Source organism: Halichoerus grypus, chromosome 8 (assembly GCF_964656455.1).
Source record: "Halichoerus grypus chromosome 8, mHalGry1.hap1.1, whole genome shotgun sequence".
NCBI classification, from domain to species: Eukaryota; Metazoa; Chordata; class Mammalia; order Carnivora; family Phocidae; genus Halichoerus; species Halichoerus grypus.
The window spans coordinates 55,164,463-55,190,143 of NC_135719.1; the positions used below are offsets into that span (position 1 = coordinate 55,164,463).

General features: G+C 41.6%; 1 non-coding gene across 1 annotated transcript; it reads right to left on the reverse strand.

The window, feature by feature from the left end:
* Positions 1-19,366: 19,366 nt before the first annotated feature.
* LOC118545052 (U6 spliceosomal RNA) lies at positions 19,367-19,473 on the reverse strand. The gene has a single exon (XR_004921919.1). It is a non-coding gene; the product is annotated as a U6 spliceosomal RNA (small nuclear RNA).
* Between the last annotated feature and the right edge of the window lie 6,208 nt (positions 19,474-25,681).

The following is a 25,681-nucleotide window of genomic DNA, read 5'->3' on the forward strand; positions in this document are numbered from 1 at the left end:
GAGGTCTTCAAAGTTCTAGCTCTCAAAAGTCCCGGCTTCACCAAGAATTTCTCTACTATCATTTCATGCCAGTTTGTTTTGTGAGGCTTTCCTGGGCCGGGATAGGAGGAGAGATGTTGGTTCCCTTTCAGGGGTGCTGTCTGCTCCCATCTGCCCAAGCTCTGCCTGCCTGGCCCATCACCCTTCTGTGGTGGTTTTAATGCACCAGCTCTGTTGTGTTTCCTTGAAGCTGGCCAGGGAGACTCCTGGCAGGGGAGAGAGGAGGACTTCACAGAGAATGAGGTTTCCAGGGCCTGAGGATGCTGGGTCTACCATCTACTAGCTGAGCAAAATCTAACTTAACCTTAACAAGCCGCATCTCCTCCCCTGTAAAATGGGATAACATGAGCCAGAGATTCTGAAATACCAACTTACTATTATTTTTCTCCTGACATCTCTCTCCCTTGCTCTTCCTCCCTCTTAAGAAGGGCAATTCTACAAATCTTTCGTTTTCCCAAAACTTGGCTTCCCAGAAACCCTGCCGGAAGATGGTAAGAACCCAAAGACGATAGGGCTGTGTGGTGTTGGCAGATGGGCAAAAGATGCCCCCATGCCTGGCATGAGGTAGGAGCAGCAGTGAGCTCCAGGGCTAACAGCTCCTGTAAGATGGGGAGGACAGGCCCCTCAGTGGCCACTTGTGTGGATGGGTGACAGAGAACCGGGTGCCACCCTCACCCCCAGGCCTGGGGGTTGTGTCTGATCCAGAACTATGGCATAATGGGGTGGGGATGGAAAGGAGAAATCCAGAGGGCCTGAAAAACACGAGTTTGGAGTCAATAATTCCGATGGCTTACAGAAAATAGAGACATGTCTTGTACACCAGAATTTTCAGACTGAGATCCATCCCTGTACAAAAGCAGATATGTCATAGTATTAGAGATTTGCATGTGAAGTGCCCAGCCATGTGCCTGGTTCATACTTGAAATTCAGCTCATGTAGTGACTTATTTTGGAGGCAACATGCTCAGTGGTCAAAAGTCGAAGCTTTGGAATGAGAGAGCTCTAGGTTCAAATCCCTGGCCTATCACTTTCTAACGGGGTGACCTAGGCAAGATGTGAGTGTTCGGAGCTTTAACTGTTGCCCTTCATTGTATAGGGACTGCAAATGCCTTCCTGATCGGATTAGAGGGGGTCACGGAAAGAGGTGAAGCAATGTTGGCCAGCAGGAAATGATAAATGACAGTATTATTATTGCTGACTTGTTTTTAATTTACCTAGGGAATCCAGAGGGTCTCCAGGAGATAGATAACAGCAGGACCACAGTGATAAAGTGAGAAGGGTAGGAAAACAGAAGGGTCTGGACCAGTGGCTCCAAAATCTGAGCATTGGAATCAGAGTTAGTCCCAGAGCTTGGGGAGAGGATGGGTTTGAGGCCCATCCCAAGAACAATCCAATTAAAGCTTCTGGGGCTGAGGTCCGAAGAACCTTCATTCTAAAGTTCTCCAGGCTGTTCTTTGTCACACAAAGTTTGAACAGTTGCCTCCAACTGGTGCTTGTGAGGTCTATCAGGGCACAGGAAGGAAATAATAGGCCTTTCAGATGTCTTTATATCTCCTGTTCTAGGCTGATTATTGGTACCCCTCTAAAATTCATATGTTAAAAGCATAACTCCCAAGGTGATGGTATTAGAGGTGTGGCCTTTAGGAGGTGACTAGGTCCCAAGGGCAAGCCCTCACGAGTGGTGGGAGTGTCCTTATAAAAGAGACCCCACACAGATCCCTTGCTGCTTTGCTCCTACAAGGTTACAGTGAGAACATGGCCATCTATGAGGACCTCCCCAGACACTGCATCTGCCGGTCCCTTGATCTTGGACTTCCAGCCTTCTGTTGTTTATAAATTTCTGTTATTTACCCAGTCTGTGATAATCTATTATAGCAGCCCAGATGGACTAAGGTATCACCTTAGAAAATTTTGTGTGTATATATAATGTTTATAATACATTCATACTATACAATTAGAATATACACTATGGAATATATTGGTGATATATAATTTACAAGCATATAACTACCCATATATTTGGTGGGGTGGAGTATTAAAGTTTTTTTTGTTTGTTTGTTTTGTTTGTTTTTAGAGAGAGAGAGTGCACGTGCAGGGGTGAGGGGCAGAGGCAGAGGGAGAGAGAGAATCTTAAGCAGGCTCTACACTCAGTGTGGAGCCTGACACAGGGCTCGATCTTACAACCCTGAGATCATGACCTGAGCTGAAATCGAGAGTCAGATGCTTCACCTACTGAGCCACCCAAGAACCCCAAAGTTTTTTTGAACTGATAAAGGTGAACCATTGAAAAGGTGTGAAGACTCTACCGTAGAGGGATAGAGTGGTTCCCAGGCCTTAATGACCTAACTGAAATGTGGTTGACTCCATCAATACATTGGAACAGTCAGTAGATTGATTAGTGGAATCTGTAGTCACTTCCATGCTGAAGAAAGCTCAGCAGTTTATGGGGGAATCTTCATTTCCCATGAACTGAAAAGGGGGCAGGCCTGAGTCCCATGGAGGCTGGAGCCTCCTGCAGAGTTATCAGCACTGTCTGTAATCCTCGGTCTAAAATAATAATGGTTTTATAATTAGATTCTTAAAAATTGCCCAATTCTTGCTCTCTTTTAATTTGAAAAGCTTCTTGAAGAAATGGAAATTTCAAGAGACTGGCATTTGATGACCTGCCTGTCACCTTTTCCTTTAGTGTAATGGTGATAAGAAAGTTAATCAGAAGAAAAGAAATAAATATTTTACAGAGATAAAGAGAGCAAGTCCCTGGTGGGGAGAAGCCAGGGGATCACGGTGAAGTTCACTTATGAAAGAAATGGAGTTTTATATTCAGAATCAGCCGTTCTTGCTTTCATCTTCAGAAACTGGGGATATGCAAGAGAGGCAGCCCCGGGTTGGAGTTCTCAGACAAGAGTAACGGAAACAATAACTTTTGGGCTGGTACTATTATTTCCCTCATTGTGCGGTTGAGATTTAAGAGATTAAGAACTGGGACAAAACCGTATCTTCCCAGGAAAAGGCAGAGAGGGGGGAAATCAGGGCCATCTGAGCCCGGAGTCAGATTCCTTAACAACCACTAGCCCTTAATCCCTATGTGTTTGGTTTTCCTTGGGACTTCACAGGGCTTTCTTTCCTACACCTTCACCGCATTCCACTTCCAAGATGAAATTTATGATGCTTTCAGGATCATGTCACCTTCCCTTAGTGCTGCCGGGGGGCAGGCTGCCACCGGGAAAATGACCAAGCTTGTATTGGGTCACTGATCAGTGTGTGGACATTCTTATACCATGTGGGAGTATGGCAAAAACAAGAAAGCTTGAAACATGTCCTCGTTTGGAGAGGGGTTGGCCTGGAGTTTAACCTTTCCTTATCGTTTTACTTTTTTTTATTTTAAGATCAGTAAACAAATGAAAGGTGAAAACAAGTTTGCAGGTAATGTTTTAGATTCTTTGAAAGAATGAAGTGTTTCAAACAATACAAGCAGGTATTTATTCAGTGAGATCATCATGCCTTTACTGATAAAACTTTGCAGATAAACTTTGCATCCGCTCTGCCTCTGACTGGTTTTGCAACCCCAGGCAGATTCTGTTACCTCTCTCTGGCTCGGTTTTCCCACCTGTAAAATGGAATCATGAGATCAAACGTTATCACGTGGAAGGCGCCTTTAACAGCTCTTGGCAGTCAGAGCTCACTTGATTTTGGTAACAAATGAGGTAGGAATTATTTCCCCCATTGTACAGGTGAGAAAACGGAGGCTCCCAGATTCCTTGCCCAAGGTCACATGTCTAACTGATATAGATTGGATGGGAGGACTTCCTAGGTCCCTGGAAGCTCCGTGGCTCTCTCGTTCCCAGTCTAAAGTGAAGAGCCAAGTAACTAGCGAGCAAATAGTTGAGCTCTTTCTGAACTTATTTTTATTTCCTGCTCTGCGCTGGCCAGTTACTCTCCCTGTCAGAATTTCAGCTTCTGGTTTGTGGAACAATTAAAAAAACGAACAAACCCAAACCCCAAAACCAGAGGAGTCTTTTTTTTTTTTTTTGTGGCCAGATACTCTGCATCCAATAATGCATCTTATGAGGTTAGTCGTTGCAGTAGAATGGCAAATCTTTTTTTTTTTTTTCTTTGTTTGCATTATGCTTGGAAGCAAAAAGCCAAGATTTAAGTTGATTTAGAACAGCCAGATAGACATGGAACATTGGTGGCTCCTTAACATTTGCTAAGGGTCTTCTCCTCTGTGGGAAAGAGGGAGGGTATAGCCTAGACTCTGCCTGTGTCCTCTAGCTGCTTGGGCTGTTGGTGGGACTTGGTGACGGGTGATGATGCTGGGTTACTTGGGGAGACCAACCAAGCCATGAATTGGACGGCTGTTTACAGCAGAGCAAAGACACGGTTTGGGAAGGTGGGCCATCAGCATCCTGGCTTTCTCTCAGTCCCATGCTTCTGACTATGGGATTCCCAGGGGCACTGACCACATCCTGAGCATCAGGCAGGGCTGAAGCATCTCAGACTGAAATGCCCAAACCTCTCTGCAGCAGTGAGTATTCGCGCCATGTCACACACTCCACTCACAAAAGCTTTCTGGGGTTAACAAGTGAAGTGCTTGGCTGCGAAAAATCAAGAGCAGTTCCCAAGGATCTGCCTCAAGTGCTACCGATGGCTCATTGTTTCTCCAGCGTCTATGGTATCTTGATGCGGTTAGTCATTGATTGCTAGGCTCAGGGGTTAGCAGTTCAGGGGCCAACTCCCAAAGATGCCAGACTTGCTATGTGACTCATTGAAACCTCAGAAACAATCCTATGACACAGGGGTGATTATTCCCTTTTGTACAGAGAAGACAACGGAGGATTCGGGAAGTTTCCAACTTGCCCAAACCCACATTCTAGTAAGTGGTGGAATGGGATTTGAATTATCATTGTTTAACTCCAAAGCCCACACAGCAAAAAAGCAAGTTTGCCAAGTGTGCCATCCTCACATAAGTAAAGTGAAAGAAAAATGAGATTGTACTGTGTGCTCTTGAACGGCAGATAAAGACGTAGATCGTGTCCTTATTATATTACCATTTTCCAAACAAATGTTCTCAAGCCCTGTGTCAGCTATTTCATGGAGAGAGCCCTGAAACAGCCCACAAGACTAGCTCAAGAGAGACACCACGGAGACATCATGGTGGGGTAGAACTATATACTTTATATACAGAAGAATTTCCCCCAATCAGCAGTAAAAAAGTCCAGCGAACATGAAGGGGCTGGAGTTCTTGCTCTTGAAGCTTTGTTATGGACAGAACAGAGTGTTTGACAGGGAATTGTTGGGGCAAGCCTACGCTACGAATGACCTTATTTACCCAGCATTGCCAGTTACCCACATGCTCTTGAAACCATTTGGGTTAGATCATGCCCAGGGTCCTCCAGAAAGCCATGGGGTGCTTTGACAGGCTTTGATAATTCTGCTAAGACATACTTTTAAAATTTTATTTATTTTATTTTTTAAAAGGTTTTATTTATTTATTTATTTGAGAGAGACAGAGAAAATGAAAGAGAGAGAGAGAGAGTGCACACAAGTGGGGGGAGGGGCAAAGGCAGAGGGAGAAGCAGGCTCCCCACTGAGTGCGGAGCCCGATGGCGATGACTCCATTCTAGGACCCTGAGATCATGACCTGAGCTGAAGGCAGATGCTTAACCGACTGAGCCACCCAGGAGCCCCAAGACATAACTTTTTTTTAAAAAAGATAAGATCATGGCTCTCATTCAGATATTAAAAATGAACACATGGAAAGTATTTTATTTAGCTCATTAATGAGGAAGCTGGTAAGGGTGTTGTTATAACTAGTTCAAGGGAGAAGCCCCCCCTCCCACAAATGTATATGGATAAAGGAATGTTGAAAAGAACATGCAGGGCGCCTGGGTGGCTCAGTTGGTTAAGCGACTGCCTTCGGCTCAGGTCATGATCCCAGGGTCCTGGGATCGAGTCCCACATCGGGCTCCCTGCTCCGCGGGGAGCCTGCTTCTCCCTCTCCCACTCCCCCTGCTTGTGTCCCCTCTCTCGCTGTGTCTCTCTCTGTCAAATAAATAAATAAAATCTTTAAAAAAAAAAAAAAGAACATGCAAATGAAAGCACTGCAAGCTTCTTCCAGTGTGGGAAGAAAGTCAATCGAACTTCCACGCAGGACAGGGCAGAATTTGCATTTTGCATTGCTCCTAGTTATCTGTAGTGTACGGAGTTGTAAAATGCCTCAAGGGCAATGAACGCCTGAATCAGATAACCCAGGACGGCAGCACAGTGCATAGACAATGCATCGTTTTCCATTGAAGCACAAAATCTCCCCTGTAATTCCTATTGTTAAGAAATGATAAAGGGAAGTACTTAGCTACAGAATTCTGAAGATAGCAGGATAAGTTCCCTTCGGGAGGAAAGGCTGTCTCTCTGTCTCTTTGTCTCTTGAGCAGAGGCTTTGTGATAACGGAACTGGATCTCCATGCTGCCCTCTCCCTTCTTGGCTCATTTAGTGGGCAAATTATTTAAAATCTTTGTGCCTCAGTTTCCCCACTCTAACATAGGGGTAGTACTATTATTAACCTCAAGGATTTGGGGGAGGAATAAATGAGAAAAATCCATGAACTGTGCTTAGTACAGTGTCCAGCACAATATATGTCCACTGTGATTATTTTTATTAATTATAATGTTTCACTGTGCTTTTTTTTTTTTTAAGATTTTATTTATTATTTTAGAGAGACAGACAGACAGAGCAAGCAGAGGGAGGGGCAGAGAGAGAGGGAGAGAGAGAATCCCAAGCAAACTTTGCACTGAGCGCGGAGCCTGACGCGGGGCTTGATCTCACCACCCTGAGATCATGACCTGAGCCGAAACCAAGAGTCGGGTGCTTAACCGACTGAGCCACCCAGGGGCCCCTTCACTGTGCTTTTTATTTCTCCTACACTTCCATGTTCCTTGCCTTTCTCTTTTTTTGCCCATCTATCTGACCATAATAAAGAACAGGAGAACTAGTTATAATGTATAGTGTGTAGACGGCATCTCTGTCCTGTTCTTTAGAAATTAACTATGTAAGTTGTGATGTATTCCTTTCTATTTAAAAAAAATAAAGCCCCCTCTGTCTGATATTTGCTTTCTTGGGTTTTGAGTAATTCCCATCGCCTGTGTTGAATCAGCCACCATGAATTTAAATTTGAAAACGTGGTTCCTTTTCTCAAGTTAGTGGCTGGAGAAAATAGGCCCTCAAGGGCCCCCCTTACAGCGACTAGTATCTCACAGCCCGGCCCGGAGAGGTGATTTTCTGGAGTCAGGTCTAGGAGCTTCGTGGTGAGTCCATCCCTGGTCAGACTCCTCAGACTCCAGGGGCCATGTCCACGGGCCACAGAATCCATGTACCCCTGGGGGAAGCTCGTCACCAGAGAGGATTATCCATATGGTCCTGCCCAGGCCAGTTGGTGCAAATCTGCCTTTGAGAAGTTCGTTTTTTCCCCTTTGGGTCTGGTGGAGGCGTGATCTCTTCAACCCCAAACAGCACTTCCTGAATGTCTCAGGGTTCCATCAGCCCCAATTCTTACGCCTTCAGAAACCATCAGACATTCAGGTGAAACCCACAGGCACACCTGTCCTTGGCAGCCCACATTCTGCCAGGGTGGAGCAAGTGTTTGCTCTCAGTGAGCCAGGTTGGGGAAGGAGCTCTGCCTGTAGGCAAAGTTCAGGGATAGGAGGAAGAAAATATTGCTGTGTTTAGTTCCCGAGAACTCCTGGGCTAGCAAATTGTCCTCCTGATGCCTTGGGAAACAGCTGAGATGAGATCTCAGAGGTCAGCAGGTGTGTAATTGGGATCTCAGAGCTGGGAGGACAACACAGTCCGATTTACACAGCACTCCCTGCCTCTGGGGACTCTTTCTTTTTGCTGTCATATCGTCTCCAGAGCAAACCTGCTTGTTTTAACTCTTGGTAGAAAAGTAACTCCCCTTGTCCATTTTTCACAGGCAATGTATGAACAAAAAAGGAAGTGGTAGGCTGTTAGTGGGAATAGCAAGACCCAGTCTTGGCCAAACTTGGTGCCATGGAGAGAGACATGGACCGACGGCAAAAGGTCTGGGTTTGAGTCCAGCTCTGCCTTGGGTCAGTCGTGACCTCTAAATAATGATGGGGATAATGGAACCAGTGACCTCACGAGGTCATGAGAACGAAGGATGGTAAATGTCCAAACACCCTTAAGCCATGAAAGGACCCATGTGAGGCAGAGACCCCAGACTGGGACACCAAGTGGATGAGAATGTCTGTGGAACCAAGAGACTGTGAGACATGGGGTTGAAGCAATTCTGTTTCCTGACCTCTGAGCAGGGTCCGCCTTGCTGACAGCAGGGTCCTGGGTGGCCACTAGCAGAGGGAAAGTTCTGGCTTCTAGTGCAGTATGGCTCAGGCGGGAGTGTTGAGCTGCCCACTTCAAGTGGTTTATGGACTGCTTCACAAAAATAATTCCCTCAGACTTTGGAAGTGGGGGTCAAGGGCAGCTGAGATCTGGTGGCCTACAGGTGAGCTGAGGCTACTGCAATTAGGGCATTCCTGGGGACCACACTGGTACTTCCTAGTGGACAAAGCCTGGAATGTTCGGTTATTAACCTAAAGGATTAATATTATGATGAAACTTGCTTTAGGTGTCTCTTTGCCGGTCCCTCTTGTCTTCATTGCTTCTTTGACTGAATTCAGAGCCCTCGAACTGCCCTCAAGATCCACCCCCCTCCTCCTCACCCACGCCCAGGAAAATCTTTGCTCTGGTCTGCTTTCTCCCTGGAGACCTGTGAAGAGAGAGGTTTGGGTGTATGTATAGATGAGCTCCTCCAAACTGTGCACATGGATGGAAGAGAGAAGATGCCAGAAGGCTGAGTCCTCGGAGTTCCAACAGTTAGAAGTCAGGTAGATGAGGAGGGACCTGTCCGCTTCTGCCAAAGTATTTCTTAAGAATAAATTCTCAGTGGTAGCTTTTCTGCCTAAAGGGTGGGAGTGATATGGTTGTAAATGAATGTATGAGTCAATTTCTGGGCAGCTTCACCAGCACTGGATATTAGCATTCAACTTCTTTTTTTTTTGGTTCTTTTAGAATATGTAAACTGTCATCTTCAGGCGGCTGGCTTTCATTTACATTTCTTTGATTTCTAGAGAGAATTAACATTTTCCCACTCTAGTTTGTCTACTAATTGTATTTCCCTTCCCCACTCTAGTTTATCTACTAATTGTATTTCCCTTATGGGAATGGTCCTGTCTTTTTACCTATTTATCTTTTAGAAATTGACATTGATTTTACAAATTTAAGTTAGCTATTTGTGATAGATCTTAATTCTTTGTAATGTTTGATAGAAATATTTTCCCTCTTAAAAAATCTTTAGTAATGCTAATTTTTATAGTGAAATCATTAAAATTGCTTCCAAGCTGAGAAAGTTAAAATTCCCCCAGAGAGGTGATAAACACTTTTTTTCAATTTTCCTCTGTATTTAGATTTTATACTTAAATCTTTAACAAACCAAAGCTTATTTTGGTAAATATTTTATTTTAAATAACTTTTCTATTATAAAATAAATATTTATTATTGAGAAGTAAGAAAATGAAGGGCAAAAATAAAAACATAGTGAAGAAGACCCATAATTTCACCATCCAGAGACAACCACTGTTGTCATTTTGATTTGGATACCTCCAAATTATTTTTCCTGCCTATTTCTTTATTTATTAAAGATTTTATTCATTTGACAGAGAGAGAGGGCTCAAGCAGGGGGAGCGGCAGGCAGAGGGAGAGGGAGAAACAGGCTCCCTGCTGAGCAGGGAGCCCGATGAGGGACTTGATCCCAGGACCCCTGGATTGTGACCTGACCTGAAGGCAGACACTTAACCAACTGAGCCACCTAAGTGCCTCTTATTTGTTTTTAAAAATACAACTGCAAACAAACATATTGTACAAATGCTTTTATAACCTGTCTTAACAACATATTAATGAAATATTTCAGTGGCGTTAAATATTCTCATAAAATATTATTTGAAACAGTTATAGAGTATTACATTCTATAGATGTACCATAACTGCCTTAATTCCTTATTTTTTTTTTATCAACTTAGTGTATCTAAGACATCACTATGATGAACAATGCTGCTATAAAGATACCTAAGCATAAATCTTGGCATACATTTCTGATCACTTCCTTTGTTCTTAAATTTCTTAAAGCAGAATTTCTGAGGCAAAGGTTATAAATATGTATATATACATATATATACATGCATATATATATATTTCTTGCTCTTTCACATATACTGCCAAATTAAGTAAATTTATATCATTTTAAGTTCTCGTCAGCAGTGAATGGATATGATCTCTCCTCCCACCTGCCTTTTCCCCCTTGTTAACATTAGGTATTCACAGTTTTGCAATTTCATGTTCAGCTGATAAGCCGAAATGATATATGTATATTTTACTTTTTTTTTAACTAGTGAGTTAAAGTTGGCTTTCCTACCATTCCCATTTTTATTGGGTATTTTCTTTCTTTATGAATTATCTGTTAATGATTTTTATATATTTTAGATACTAGTTTATATATTTTTGTATTTTTTATGTATTTTTAAAATTGGGGTGCTCATTTAAAAAATGATTTAAAACACAGTATAGTGAATATTTATGAATACCACCCTGCTACTCAGATCCATCAGATCCTAACATTTTGTCATATATGCTTCGTATTTTTGTTATGAAATTGAATACCTGTGTATCTCTCCCCAAACCTAGTCTCATTTTTCCCAGCTCAGAGGCAGCCCCATCCTAAGTTTTGTGCCTATGGTTCTCTTCTATGTATATGTTTGCAACATGTGTATGTAACTATAAAATATATAGCATTCTTTTGTATGTTTACACTTTTTTTTAAGATTTTATTTATTTATTTGAGAGAGAGAATGAGATAGAGAGAGCATGAGAGGGGGGAGGGTCAGAGGGAGAAGCAGACTCCCTGCTGAACAGGGAGCCCAATGTGGGACTCGATCCCGGGACTCCAGGATCGTGACCTGAGCCGAAGGCAGTCACTTAACCAACTGAGCCACCCAGGCGCCCTGTTGACACGTTTTTACACTCTACTTACTTATCTGCAACTTGGTTTTTCATGCAGCATTATATTTTTGAGACTTATCTGCTATTGATAAAACTGCTATAAGTGGTCTCATTGTATGAGTCTATTACAATTAGTTGGTCCTGTCGGTGATACTTGTATGATTTACTTTTTTCTTTGTGTGTGTTTTGCTCTTACAAACAATGTTGCAATGGACTTGCATTTTTCACAAGTGAGAGCTCCTAGAGTTTACTCCTAGAAGTGAAACCTCTGGGTTGTAAGATATGGGTCTCTTCAGTGTTGCCAGATGTTGACCATTTATTCTCCAAAATGGTTATGCCAGTGAACACATCATCATCAAAATGTGAATGTTTCTCCAATTCTTCCACATCATCAGTAGCACCTGATAGTGTCAGACTATTTCATTTTCACCTGTTTGATGGATGTAAAATAGTATCTCATTGTTTTAATTTTCATCTTTCTGATTACTGGGAAAATAAGCTTGAGCATCCTTTTACGCATGTCATTGGTCGTTTAGATCTCATGTGCTATCAGTTGCTTGTTCAGATCTTTTGCCTCTCTTTCGATTAGTTCATTAGTGTTTTTCTTACTGATGTGGCTTCTTTGTGGTTACATGCGTTGCAAATATCTCCTCGCAATCTGCATTTTGTCTTTTCACTTGCCTGTGGTGTTTTCTGTTGAACAGATTTAAACTTTCATGTAGTCAGATCCAGCAGTCTTTTCCTTCAGGAACATTCTGCATCAGAGGCAAATTTACCTATACCTTCTGGGGGTTTTTTGGCTGGGCCTGAGGATTAAACCCACATAAGACAGACTGACAGATGAACAACGTACAAATTTGTGAGTTTTCTAGGACACAGGATGCCCTCATAAGGAAATGAAGACCTAAAGAAATGGCGAAACCTACATGCTTTTATAGGGGACTGAACAAAGAGAGGCAATGTGAGGAGTAACAGAATTATGTAGGGAAGCTAAAGGAAGATAAGAAGTATTTTAACAAGGTCTGCTGGTACAGATTTCTTTTAGCTTTTATTCTTTATTGAAGAACAATTCTTTCCCCTGGTACTGGAAGGGCATCTTTCACGTGGGAATTCTTATCTCCCGTTTTAGGAAGAAAGGGAAGATTAGAATGTCCTTCTTGAATCTACTGTTTTTCAAGTGCCTTTAGCTCAAAATGATCCTAATACCAAAGTGGCATATTGGGGGATGGTATATTCTGCTAACTCTTCAATCCTTAATGCCTTTTTATCTTCATGTTTTCTTTTAAGTCTCACAAAAAAAAAAAAAGAAGAAAAAACCTAATTCTTTTATAAAAGGTGTCCTTGATTTGTTGTGATCTCTTGACATTCCTAGAATTTACCTTTATTGATTATCACACTCTCTTGTCACAGCTGCATTCTCAAAGCTCAATGAAAAATGATTTTTCTGCCTATGCTCATTGGGCCTGGTGTGGATGAGATGATTAAGAAGTTAACAAATACATGGCTTACACAAGCCATTCCTGCCTTCCGTGCCCTCAGTGGGCTCTGCTAATTGACTGCATTTATTTCTTCATTCATATTCCCATATTTTTATTGATTCACTTAGCCAACAATTATTTTTGGAAAATCTATTGTATGTCTGAACTTGGTTGTAATCTTTTCAAACCAATTTTACGGGAATTGACACTTGTGTACATTTGCCATCCTAAGAGTGTTTGTGTGTGTGTGTGCATGTGTGGTCTTTTTCACAGATTTGTGGATGAGTATGATACTTATCTCTTAGGATGAATTGGGTATCGGGTCTTGTTTCTCCATGATTTAGAACTGATTACATCCTATGGCAAAATCTGTTTCTTGAATACATAGAATATTGTTCACTAAATTTGTTTAGGTTATATTTCTTTGGTTAGGTGAAGGATTTCTTTAATATGTTTCTCAAGTTCCTCCTCCTTCATCATCATTTTCATGTTTTCTCCATCTTGTTTTGCCAATTTTATATTTTGTATTGTCCATTTGGTTGAACATTTTGAATTATCATAAAATGTGCATTGCCATTATTTATAGTTTAAAATCCTTTATATCAATTGTGTGTTTTTAATTTTCTTGACTCATACCCTTTCTTTTATTTATTACATTCCCACGGGCTTTAATATATCTTATAATCTTTTCACAGAATGAAGAGTTAAATTTATTATTTCCACTCATTTTTTGTTTTTCAGCTTGTTTATTTTTGTTCTTCATCTTTATTATTTTCTTCCTATTTTCCCTTATGTTGACTCTCTTCTTTTTATAAGATTTTAAATCAGATGCTTAGTTCACTTATTTCATATTTCTAAAATGCATCTCTGTCTTTACTTCTGGGCTCTGATTGTTCATACTCCCCTTAGTTTTGATAGGTGGTATTTTCAATTTTATAATATTCCAAAAGTTATTATCATGCTCTTAATTTCCTACTTCACCTTGTTGCTAAGGAGAGCTTTTGCTGCTATTGTTAGAAGTGGTTACTCATTTATTTGTTTTTTGTTGCTGTAAATTTTTATTTTTATATTATTTTAAACTTACAGAAATGTTAAAAGACTAGTATGAAGAACTCCCGTACACCTTTTACTCAGATTCACCATTTGTTTATATTTTCCTTATTGCTTTATCATTCATTTTCTCTCTATATATGAGTATTTTCCCCAAATCATTTGAGAATAAGATGCAGATGTATGTACATACAAACCTAAATGTTTCAATGTATATTTCCTGAGACAGACATTTTCTCTTTTGAAAATTAGGAAATTTAACAGTTAAGAAAAATGGGAAGTTTTATATTGATACAATATGATTATCTAATTCTGTAGTCCATATTCAAATTGTTAGTTATCCCAATATTGTGTTTTTTATGTATGTAATGCTGTTATATAGTAGAATAACATATAATACTATATAACCTATAGTATTATATATAGTATATATATAGTATACAGCATATATATAGTATATATACTATAACATATACTATACATAGAGTATGGAGCATATATAGAGAATATACAGCATATATATACTATATATAGAATATATATATACACACAGCCTATATAGTGTATATACAGTATATATAGTATATATACTAGTATACAGCATATATAGTATATATACTATAGTATACACTATACATATAGTATACAGCATATGTATATATATAGTATACAGCATATCTATATATGTATACTACATACATATATACATATCTATAGCTGTATACTACATATAGTATATACATACAGTATACAATAGTATATATATAGCATACATATATGCTGTACACTATATATATGTCTAGTATATATATAGTATATGTATATATGCTATCCATATATATAGTACACATATACATATATACATATACATATACTATACATATTATACATAGAATATACGTATATATAGCATATATACATATTACACATATTATATATAGTGTATAGTATACATATATAGTATACTATGTATATAGTATATGTGTAGTGTGTGGTATATATATAGTATACATATAGTATACAGCATATATATACATATATAGTATATACATATAGTATAGTATACATATAGTATATATATGCTATATGCTATATATGTATAATATACATATACTATATGTATATATGCTGTATACTATATTATGCATAGTATGTATATACTACGTATATAGTATATATATTATATATACAAATATGTGCTGTATAATATATATGCATAGTATATGTATACTATGTACATAGTATATGTACTATATATACATATATATGCTGTATACTATATATAGTGTATATATACTATACATGCTGTATAATATATATGTACTATATACACATATGTATACTCTATACCTTGCTATACTATACATGCTATATAGTATAGTACTAAAGTACTTTGGCACTATATATAATACTATAGTATATATTATAGAATATATATTTATATCTAGATAAATAAATTTATATAATCTAAATTTAAAATTAATTTATATTTAAATTTAAACTTAATTTAAATTGGTGTTTATTTTATTATATATTGTAAAATAAACACCAACTTGTTTTTATTTTTGTGTTTATTATTATATATATAATATATAATAAACACTAATTTTGTGTTATTTTTGTGTTTATTATTACAATATATAATAAAATAAACACCAATGTGTGTGTGTGTGTATGTGTGTGTATATATATGTATATATATATACACACACACAGAGAGAGAGAGAAAGAGCATTTTAGAATTTACAATAATGATGACCGTGGCAACAACTGAAATGACTGTATGTTCACAGCAACCCCCACCTATAGGGCACTCAATATATTAATATTTATTTTCTTCTTGTGCTATGTTCTAGAGAAATGTATATTTACTTTCATATTTATTATTGTTTTATTGTGCAGTAACTATACATTTATAGTAAAAAAAATAAAGCAAAATAACAAAAATTACCAGAAATCCAAGGGCATATTGATGAGCACTGTTAGTATTTAGAGATATATTTTCTAGACTTTGGCTTTCTTTCTTTTTTTTTTAAGATTTAAAAAATTAATTTGACAGAGAGGAAGAGAGAGTACATGCAGGGGGAGCAGCAGGCAGAGGCAGAGCGAAGCAGAGGGAGAGGGAGAAGCAAGCTCCTCGCTAAGCGGGGAGCCCCACGCAGGGCTCGATCCCAGGACTCTGAGATCATGACCTGAGCCGGAGGCAGATGCCTAACCGACTGAGCTACCCAGGCACCCCTAGATTTTGGCTTTTAATCAACAAAAGTTCTGGGCTTTTTTTTCTAGTTAAATAAAATATGAGTATATTGAAAATATGGGATCATAGTTGTATGAGTATGAGTTTTAGCCTTCCTTTAAGTCTTAGTATTATATTATTTATTTATTTATTTGTTTATTTTTTAAGTAGGCTCCATGCCCAGCTTGGAGCCCAACACAGGGCTTGAACTCATGACCCTGAGATTGAGACTTGAGCTGAGACCAAGAGTTGGCTGCTTAACCGACGGAGCCACCCAGGTGTCCCTATTGTATGTACTTTATAGATAAAATTCATACCATCTTTGCAAAGTAGAGCCACATATTTAGATGAAGAATCCAAGGTTCAGAGAGGTTCAATAAATTGCTTAGGTCACACAGCAGTAAGGGATGGAGTTATAGTCTAAACCCTGGGCTGTCTACTTCCAAGGCTGTGGGTTTGATCATTATTTTGCCCAAGGCTCCTTTCATTGTATTTTTACTTATATCATCAGAATTTAGCTTTATTGCACTGTGGTGAGAAAATATATCTATATAACTTTCTTCTGGATTCATTTTTGGAATTTTATTTAAGAGTTAGCATATATGTATCAATGCCGTATACCTTGAGAAAAATGTATGGACGATACTATGTTGTTACTGAGTTCAGTGTATGTCCACTGGTTCTAGCATACTAAATGCATAGTGTTCATAACCTCTATTTTATTTTTCAAACTTACATCTACTTTTGCAGATATAAAATAAAAATACAATAGTATAATCCTACGACTTAAAGGAAGGCTAAAACCCATATATCATACAACTATGATTCCATATTTTCAATGTACTCATATTTTATTTAACTAGAAAAAGAAGCCCAGAATTTTTGTTGATTAAAAGCCAAAATCTAGGGGCACCTGGGTAATCCATGTCTTCACTGTTGTTTTTATATTTTTCATTATAATCAGGAGCCTCTTTGCACCCTCCCTCCACTTTTTTGGTTTCAAAATCTCTTTTATATGATTCCACCTCTACCAACTGTTTCCTTTTTGTTGTACAAATTTCCTCAATAAAACTTTTTAAAATTTTTAGCATTTCTGCATCATTTTATTACAGATACCTGTCTTTAAGCAACAAACCTATTGTTGGGTCTTATGTTTTAATCCAATATGGGAATTTGTCTTTGGAGAAACTAACGGCCTATATATATGGCCTCCCTTGGAATGCAGTTGGCACAGTGATAGAAGATAGCTCTCGGCTATGAGCTGTGGACTTGCTGCAAATTGCTTAAGGACTCTATGAGGAGGAAGCTACCAGTGTCCTATCTGTACAGTCCTGTTAATTAAGAGTATAAGCTTTATCGAGTTGTTGTGAAGATTAAAGGAGATCAAGAACATTCTGGAATAGAAGCATGGTAAAGCATATTAAACTATTATTTGTAAAATGTAACTGTCATTTTTTGCTATTATAGATACCAGGCCTGGAAATTTCATTCAAAGCAAGTTTCTTGGCAATAGCATATAAAACAAATTCTTAAAACAACGATCCGTGCTCAACATGGGCGGGGAAATGAGCTCCATACTTTTCTCTAACCCCTTCTCAAATTTCTCTCTGAGATAACGGGAATAACTTACAGTAAGATTGCTGAGAGGCAGTGGTCAGGTTTCAGTTCGACTTGTCCGTCTCTACTTCTGGCTGTGCTGTGGCATTCACAGCCTGCCTTAAATCCAGCCCTGTCAGGAATCACTGTTTGCTTCCCATTTAATTCATTAAGGATTTAGGGGGTAAAAATACGTTGTTTGCTTCCATGACGGAGATTTGAAGCTGCAGACTTCGTTGGCCTCTCCTCTTGTCATTGGGCGTGGAAACACTGACACTAAGAAAAGCAAACCAAGCAGTGATGGATTTTCTACTTCCTGGATCCTGGAATTTGCTCGTCCAATGACAGCCATCTGGTGAGCAACCAGACAGGAGGATTGACTCTCAGCCTGGGGCTCTCCTTCCAGCCGCCCTCCAGCCCCTGCCCAGCCGGAACCTCTGCATCAGTTCAAGCTGCCGGGAGCTGAGCTGAATTCTTAACTTCTGCTCCGAAGGACCATAGACAGACAGAGACGAAAGTGAAAAAATCTGAGGACTCCACTAGTGTCCGTTTTTAACTTTCCAAAATTGTCTTTGCGTTTCAGGATCCGGATAATCTCAAATCAGACAATGCTATAGTATCAAAGTGAGGAATAAATATCCTATAATATTATAATCCGATAAACTCCAGAATGACGTGATTGATTTTTGTCGTGTGAGCTTCAAATCTCTGATGGCTTCTATTTGATCAGGGAGAGGGAGAGATGGGTGCATTTCCCACCAGAAGCAACAGAGCTGTTTTCTTAAACTTCTGTGATAATCATAATCATCTTGTCTCTTGTTAAGCATATGCTTCTAAGCCCCTCCCCAGAGACTCTGATTCAGTGCATCTGGGATGGGGCCTGAGATGTGTGTTCTTGACAGGAGAAGAGCTTGGGCAATAATGGGGTAGATGGAGGGAATAGTCTGTTTTTAGAAAGAGACAGCTCTGGGCTTAAATCCTACCTACGGTTATGGGGTCTTGCACAAATTAGTTAACCTTCCTTAACCTCATCTGAAAAACAGTAGAGATAAAAACATCTACCTCAAAGTGTTGTCGAGAGGATTCAAAAGACCGGGGCCCTGTATTGCACCTGCTTTTTGGTGCTGCTAAAGCATTTCTGCCCGAGTTCATATGAAGGTTATCTGTGAACTTAGCACGTAGGCATAATGATTTTTGTTGTTCATCTGCTTTTGCTGTTGTGGGTTTTCTGTTTTATTTTGTTCTACTTATTTTTTCCATCTATTCAGCAGATATTTGTAAAGTTTTTACTGTGTGCAAGGAACTGGGATTCCCAGAACCCCCTAAGCACCTCCCTGCTGGTGTGGCATGTCCACATGGCCCACCCCAGGCTTTTGAAGGGACTGATCAAAATCTCATGTGAGTGACTTGACTTAACAGGTCCCTAAGTGTTTAGGGGGCTTCCTGAGATTAGGAGTGCCATGTCCTTATCACTTCTTTGTACTGGAAATTCCAGTTTTCTTGAATCCAATCGTGTGCGGGTGTATGTGTGTGTGTATGTGTGTGTGTATGTGTGTGTGTGTGGTTTTATTCTCTGTAGTTGCAATTTTTTTTCCTCTGCTTTACTGAGATATTATTGACATATAACATATGTAAGTTTAAGGTTTACAACGTGATGATTAGATACATCATATATTGCAAAAGGATTACCACAATACAGTTAGTTAACATCTCCATCCCTTCACGTAATTATGGTGTGTGTTTGTGTGTGTGCGTGTGTGTGGTGATAACATTTAAGATCTACTCTGTTAAAAACTTTTAGTATATAATATAGTATTGTTAACTATAGTCACCACCTTGTGCATTAGATGCCCAGATCTTATTTATCTTATAGCTGGGAGTTTGTTACCCTTTGACCAATATCTAAAAATATGGAATGCTTTCTGAATTTGCGTGCCATCCTTGAGCAGGGACCATGCTAATGTTCTCTGTATCATTCCAGTTTTAGCATATGCGCTGCCAAAGCGAGCACCGTGTGCATATTTCTACTTCAACAGAAAATATGCATTTAAATGATCCCACTTGGTTTTTACACAGAATATGTTCTAGGTGCTTTGCACTATGCAGTCTTCCCTTCCTGGCGAGAAAAACCTTTGCACTTTTTTTTCTTCCATCCTCATAACAAGAATCCATTGGATTTCTGAGGAATATCCTTACACTTTCTGTATATTTAGCCTTGCTTCAAAAGAATTTAAGGCACTTTTTAAAGATGCAAACAATGCAAGACTTATTAAAAAGAAGATTCAGGTATGGAAGATAAGGATGGGAAAAATAAGGTGAACTCATGAATGAGGTTTCACGTCAAATATCGTACCGTTCTTTTCACTTCCTGGTCATGGGCCAGATATTTGCTCTGAAATTTCAAGCAGTCGTTGCAAACCCTCTGCAATCGAGGGAGGAAGGCGATGATCCTCAAGCCAATTATTAGGATCATCATCTATATGAGCCCTGAATATTGTTTTAACTTTACCACTAGCCCAAGACTTTAGGTCCAAATCAACATTAGGGTCATTAAGGCTCTACGGAAGGGTCATGAAGTGCCATGGAAAACTGCTCTCTAACATTCCAGCCAAATACAAAATGGATCAGGGAATAAGGAGGCCTCTGGTTGCAGGGGAAATGACAGCTGGGTGGAAGAGCCGGGCCAAGGATCAGCCAATCCCTTGGTTCAGAAGTCGTAACCATGGCAACAGTGGTGCCCCCAGCTCTACCACCAACAATGATGCCCTTAAGGGGCACCAGGAAAGAGAGGAGCCTCTCATACTTCCTGGCTAGGCTCTGGGTGAAGGGGGTTTATGTATTTTTTATTCATAATCCCCGGGAGAAAATAAACAGCCTCTTTCACGTTAACCTTGCAAACCCAAGTCTACAAAGGAAAGGCAGATGTCCGGCGGCACAGCCTGGCCGAGGCCAGGTGTGAGTCTCTCGTCTAGGAAACCTGTAGCCTGCCTCCGATTTGCCTTTTATTCTCTTTACTTTCTAGTAACAGTGCTGCTCAGGACTTTTCAACAAGAAAAGCCCAGAGGAAGATGGTTGCTTTTGAAGCCACCACTCTCGTCTGCCTCATTCATTTCAAACGTACTTCTCAAAGAGACGAAGGCCTTGTGTACAAGGGCACAATGCTCACTGCATTCTCTCGCTGTCAGCTGTGATGTGGTGGCTTTTGATTCTGCACAGAACCTGCCTTGTTTCAGAAACTGATCGATGGAGGCCTCTGAGTGAAGGAGGCAACAAGACAAACGAGCAGGGCTCCTGATAAGGCAAGGTGCTTCAAGAGAATGGGCTTGAAAGCACTTAAAATAAAAGGTAAACACAGCATCCATGAAAGTAGAGAATTCTCAAAGGCATCGAGCTGTTGCTGGTGGATAATCTGTAGTTCTGAAGGATCTTCACGTGTTTGTGCAAACACACGTCAGCTCTTTGGAGACTTCTGACTTGGGATTTTAGACTTTTTGGTGCGGGGGGCAGGGCGTAGAAAAGGTGAAGTCCACACTGATGTCACAAAGCAGGGAAAACTAAGTGAAACAAAAAACACAGGTGGCCTGAGTCAGGTTTAAGGCAGGGAAACAGAAAACAATGCATTGAAAGAGCTGGTGATGAGGCATCTCTGTAGAGGAGAGGGCGTATGATTTCTCTTTAGAAGGCCATGGAAAAGCCCACAGGGCTCATTCTAAACACCTTGGGCAGTGTGAGGGCTGCTCTGGGTAAGCTCTGAGGGAGGGGCCTCCTCTTCCTATAAACCCTTGTCCTTCCCTTTTGCCCAATAGATAGACGCAAGCCAGTGAAAAATCAACATGAGAAATCTAGCCACACTAAATACATTTATAAGAAAACCCTATCAGACTCCCTGTTGGTCAGCATTCTTCATGAGTTTGTGTTGGGGGCACACTGCAGGCTGAGGAGCTGCAAGATGAGGAGGGGAGTGGGGCGGGGGGAAGTTAAGTGAAGCAGGAATCCATGTCCCCATCAGTGGTTCTTATACACCATGTTCTCATTTAAAAAAAAAAAATGTCCACCAGCTAGGTGGGATTCCATTGTGCAACTAAGTTAGGCTTAATATCTCAGTTTCACAGAAAAAAAAGTTGATTGAATCAGATACTCTTGGTTGCCCACCCAGCAGCCATTCGCTCCTTTAATTTTTTGCTTGCAGAGTCCCTGTTTTGATTGGGAGTCCTCCTGCCCTTATTGTGAATCAGGGAAGGGTGACCCTATCTTGACCTTCAAGAATAAATCCTGATTTTGTTTTTGTTTTTGTTTTTAATGGCAACTGAGGTAGATGGAATTTTAAGATGGCTCCCATGATCCTCACCCTCTGGTGTTAACTTCTGTAATTATGGCAAAAGGCAGATTATCTGGGTGGGCTTACTCTAATACTTAAGCCTTTTAAAAGTACAGAGTTTCCTTCAGCTGCTGGAAGAAGGGAAAGTCAGAGAGATTGAAGTATGAGAAGGAGTCAGTGCATGATTGCTGGCATTAAAGATGGAGGGGGGCCTTGCTCAAGGATGGAGAATGGTCTTTGGACTTGAGAGTGATCCTGGTGGATAGCTAGCAAGGCCATGGAGGTCTCAGTCCTACAGCTGCAAGGAGCTGAATTCTCCCAGTGATTTGAATGAGCTTGGAAGCGAATTCTTCCCTAGAGCTCCAGATGAGAGCTCAGACCAGCTAACACCTTGATTTCAGCCTTGCAAGTACCTAAGCAGAGAACCTACTCAAGCCTTCCCGGACTTCTGACCTATAGAACTATGAGGAAATAAACAGGTATTGTCTTAAGCTGCCAAGACGTAAGCTGCATTAAGCTATTACACAGCAATAGAAAACTAATAAAGCAGCCTGTAGGTGGTGTCAAGAAATCCATATTTCTGCTCAGGAATCATTAGTTTTCAGCTCTGACCCTAATCAGGAATCAGAAAGTTACCAGCAGCAGAGACTGGATATAGCTATCCAATAGCCATTCCCAACTTTCGCTCTTGTGCTCCTCTCCCTCCCCATGAGAGATCAGATTCTTGCCGCTGGGTGGTCATGTGACCTGGATTTGCCTTTGGATAAAATCCTGCGAGAACATGAAACTATAGAGTTGAAGCAGCCATTTTATAGATGCGAGGTGATGAGCCTAAACATGGTAGAGTGGAAAGAAGGAAAGATTTTGGTTCTTTCAATGCATTTTTTTTTCCTTTATGACAATTGTGAGCTAAGGGGCCAAGTCGGGAATTGCCTACTTTTGCATCTCCTGTTATGTAAATTTATTTTTATTGCTTAAGACACTCTTAGTTGGTTTTTCTGTTGCTTAAAGCTGAACATATCCTTACTGATACATTACCCTTCCTATAGAAAAAGTATTACAGGTGGAGACATCTGAGGGAGAGTGAGTGTAGAGGTTGAGGACCAGGCTTTTGGCACAGGTAGGAAAGGGTCCGTAGGCATCCAGGCGCTTGAAGGACAAGTATTCCCTGAGATTCTTTTCCCATGCATAAAAGTTTACGTGGCCAGGGATCTAAGCTATATATTAAGTACTACTCATACGACCTTGGACCATTCATCTAAACTTGGTGAGTCTGAGTTTACTCATCTGCAAATAACAACACCTTTGTCACTTGTTTTTATGGGGATCAGACTTGATTGTATATTTCTACTTGCTTTGGAAACTTCAAAGGGCAGCTCTGGTATGAAGTCAGAGCCTAGCTTGGTGCCTGGCATGTAGTAGGTACTCAGTAAGTATTTGTTGGTCGATGTGCTGGGTCTATTTGTCCATATCAGGGTTCTTCTCATGGCACCATGAGCTTGGGGGTTAGGCTGCTTGCTGTCTGCTTAGTTGCTCCATTGAGCATCTACTCCAGATATAATTTAAAGAAGGATTTTATTAAACACTTTCTTCTTGGCAGTGATGTATTAGGCTCTGCAGCCGAGATAGAGAACTCAACTTTTGTTTTCCACGTATTTTCCACTAAATACACTGTGACGAGGTGTCTGTTTTGATCAGGGACCCTGTCCATTCATCTTCTCCCATCCTGACTTTCTCTATGATTTAGGGTGTGAAGATATCTGTGGGCTTGGACCTATCACTGTTGTGTGAGGTGCTTTGGCTCCAATCAATAGGGTTGTGTCCAAGGCAGGCAGGCCCCCTGTGAACTCCCAGGCCGCTGAATCAGTCATCCGGAGGTGACAGGTGGTGCCCAAGACATTGCGGAGCAAAAGGAGATAGCCACACCTGGCCCTTTGAAAGCTTCCCTACTTCAGACAAACCGGGACACCATTTGCCTCCTCGGGCTTACCCCCGTAACATCGTCCGCGTTTCTGACTCCTCATCCATGGTTCTGACTTCCTGTATGCTCTCCTGGGTCTCCTCGCTCCCAGCTGGCCTCTCCTAGCTGGACTCCGGGACTGCTGCTTGCCGCTGATTCTGGGAGGCTAAGCAATCCTGGGTTTTGGTCTTGCCGTGCTCCATACCACGCTGGCTGCGAAACGTGCAGAAACTCCACTGAGAGCAGACGGGCTGGCATCTGATAAAGACTTGTTTCAGGTTGCTCCCCAAAAGGAATTATACTGGAGCAAGACAGAGGAGAAGAGCAGGTGCTTGGGGGCTAAAGAGCATCAGGCGAATGAGACTGGAGACACTGTAGTCCGGGTAACTTAGCGAGTCACAGAGCAGCTGAGCATCACCTTGAAGTACCGAGACACAGACGGCCTAACGCTGATGAAATAAGATGAGGGCGCATGGGGGTCAACGGGGAGAGAGCGATGCCGAGATCAGAAGAGGCAGAGAAAAGCATCTTGATACAGAGAAAGCAAAACCCTAGGCTGGGAGCAGCGAGGGTGAGTATGAAGAACGCTCCCCGGAGTCAGAAGCGGGGCGTGTGAGACCTGCTCTCTCTTACTTTGACTCTGCGAGGGGCTGGCGCTTCTGGCCTCACGGCGTTATTGTGCGTTTTCGAGAATCTGAGGTGAACGTGACCGTGGTATAGACAATACTGTAAAAACGTGATGGACGTTGAATCCCCCTTGGCATTTCGGTTGACTCCTGTGGGTCTGATAGAAAACCTGGGTGAGGGCTTTCCTAGGCTGTGCCTGCCACCCCCCTGCGGCAGTGACCGGAGCCATGGGCACGGCCCCGACGAGAATGTCCTTTAGATGGCAGCAGGGATGGTGACAGCTCCTGAGAGGGGGTCCCAAGAGCATTCCCACCCTACCCGACGCTCAGAAGTTCAGTGGTGGAAAGTTCTCGGCTTCTGAAGAGCCGGATGAGAGACACAGATGGCCTTATTTACAGTCACAGGTCAGTCGGAACAAAAAATGAGCCAGTGAGGAAAATTGGTTTTGAAAATAGGTCAGCAGCTCATACATTCCTAGAGCTGAGAAGAAACCTCGAAGGTGCCTACCGGGTGGCCACCCAGGCTCTGCTGGAGCCCTGCCAGGAAAGGGGCTCCCTGCCCCAGGACGCCGCACCCCTGCCCGGCCCCTCTGCTTTCTCCCCTGCTCCTCCTTCTCCTCCCCCAGGAGGTGGCGGCGTCCACCCTAATGTCCCTTCCCGGTCCCACATCGGGCCCTCAGTGCACGTGTATGCCCTTTTCCACCCGACGGTCTGTCCAGTGCTCGTCCCCAGCTCCGTTTCCCTCTCACAGCAAGCCTGGAGCTCTTCCCTTGTTTCTGCTGAGCTCCTCCCTGTCAGACATATTCAAGGTTTTCCAATGTAATTTTTAATTAAATTAGAGGTCATCGGAGATGCATGTGTCGTTGTAAGAAACAACCCAGAGAGATTCCGGGCGCCCGTCAGCCAGAGTCCTCTAGCGCCCAGCAGCCAGGAAGTACCTGTTGGGTAAGTGTGTGGATGCCCACGGCCGGGGTCGGGACTGTGGGGGCACCAGGGGAGCCCCGAGGGACAGGAGCCATGACAAGGACTGCCGCGGCCCCCATGCAGCTGCCAGGGCCCGGCTGGGGCCCGGCCTGCTTCACCGGCTTTTCTTTCTGGCCCTTCCTCGCTGCGGTTCCCAGTGGGACCAGCTGGAGCGGCTCCTCCACCAGCCTGTTCCTGAGGGGGCACCAGCGGGACGAACCCTCCCCCCAACTCCTCTCCCCACCGCCCCCAGACACACACACACCTTTTCGCTGACTGTCGGAGTTGGACTAGAACTGTCAAAGCATTCAAATCCACCTCTAGTCACAGTTCCGTTTTCCCTGCATTGGTG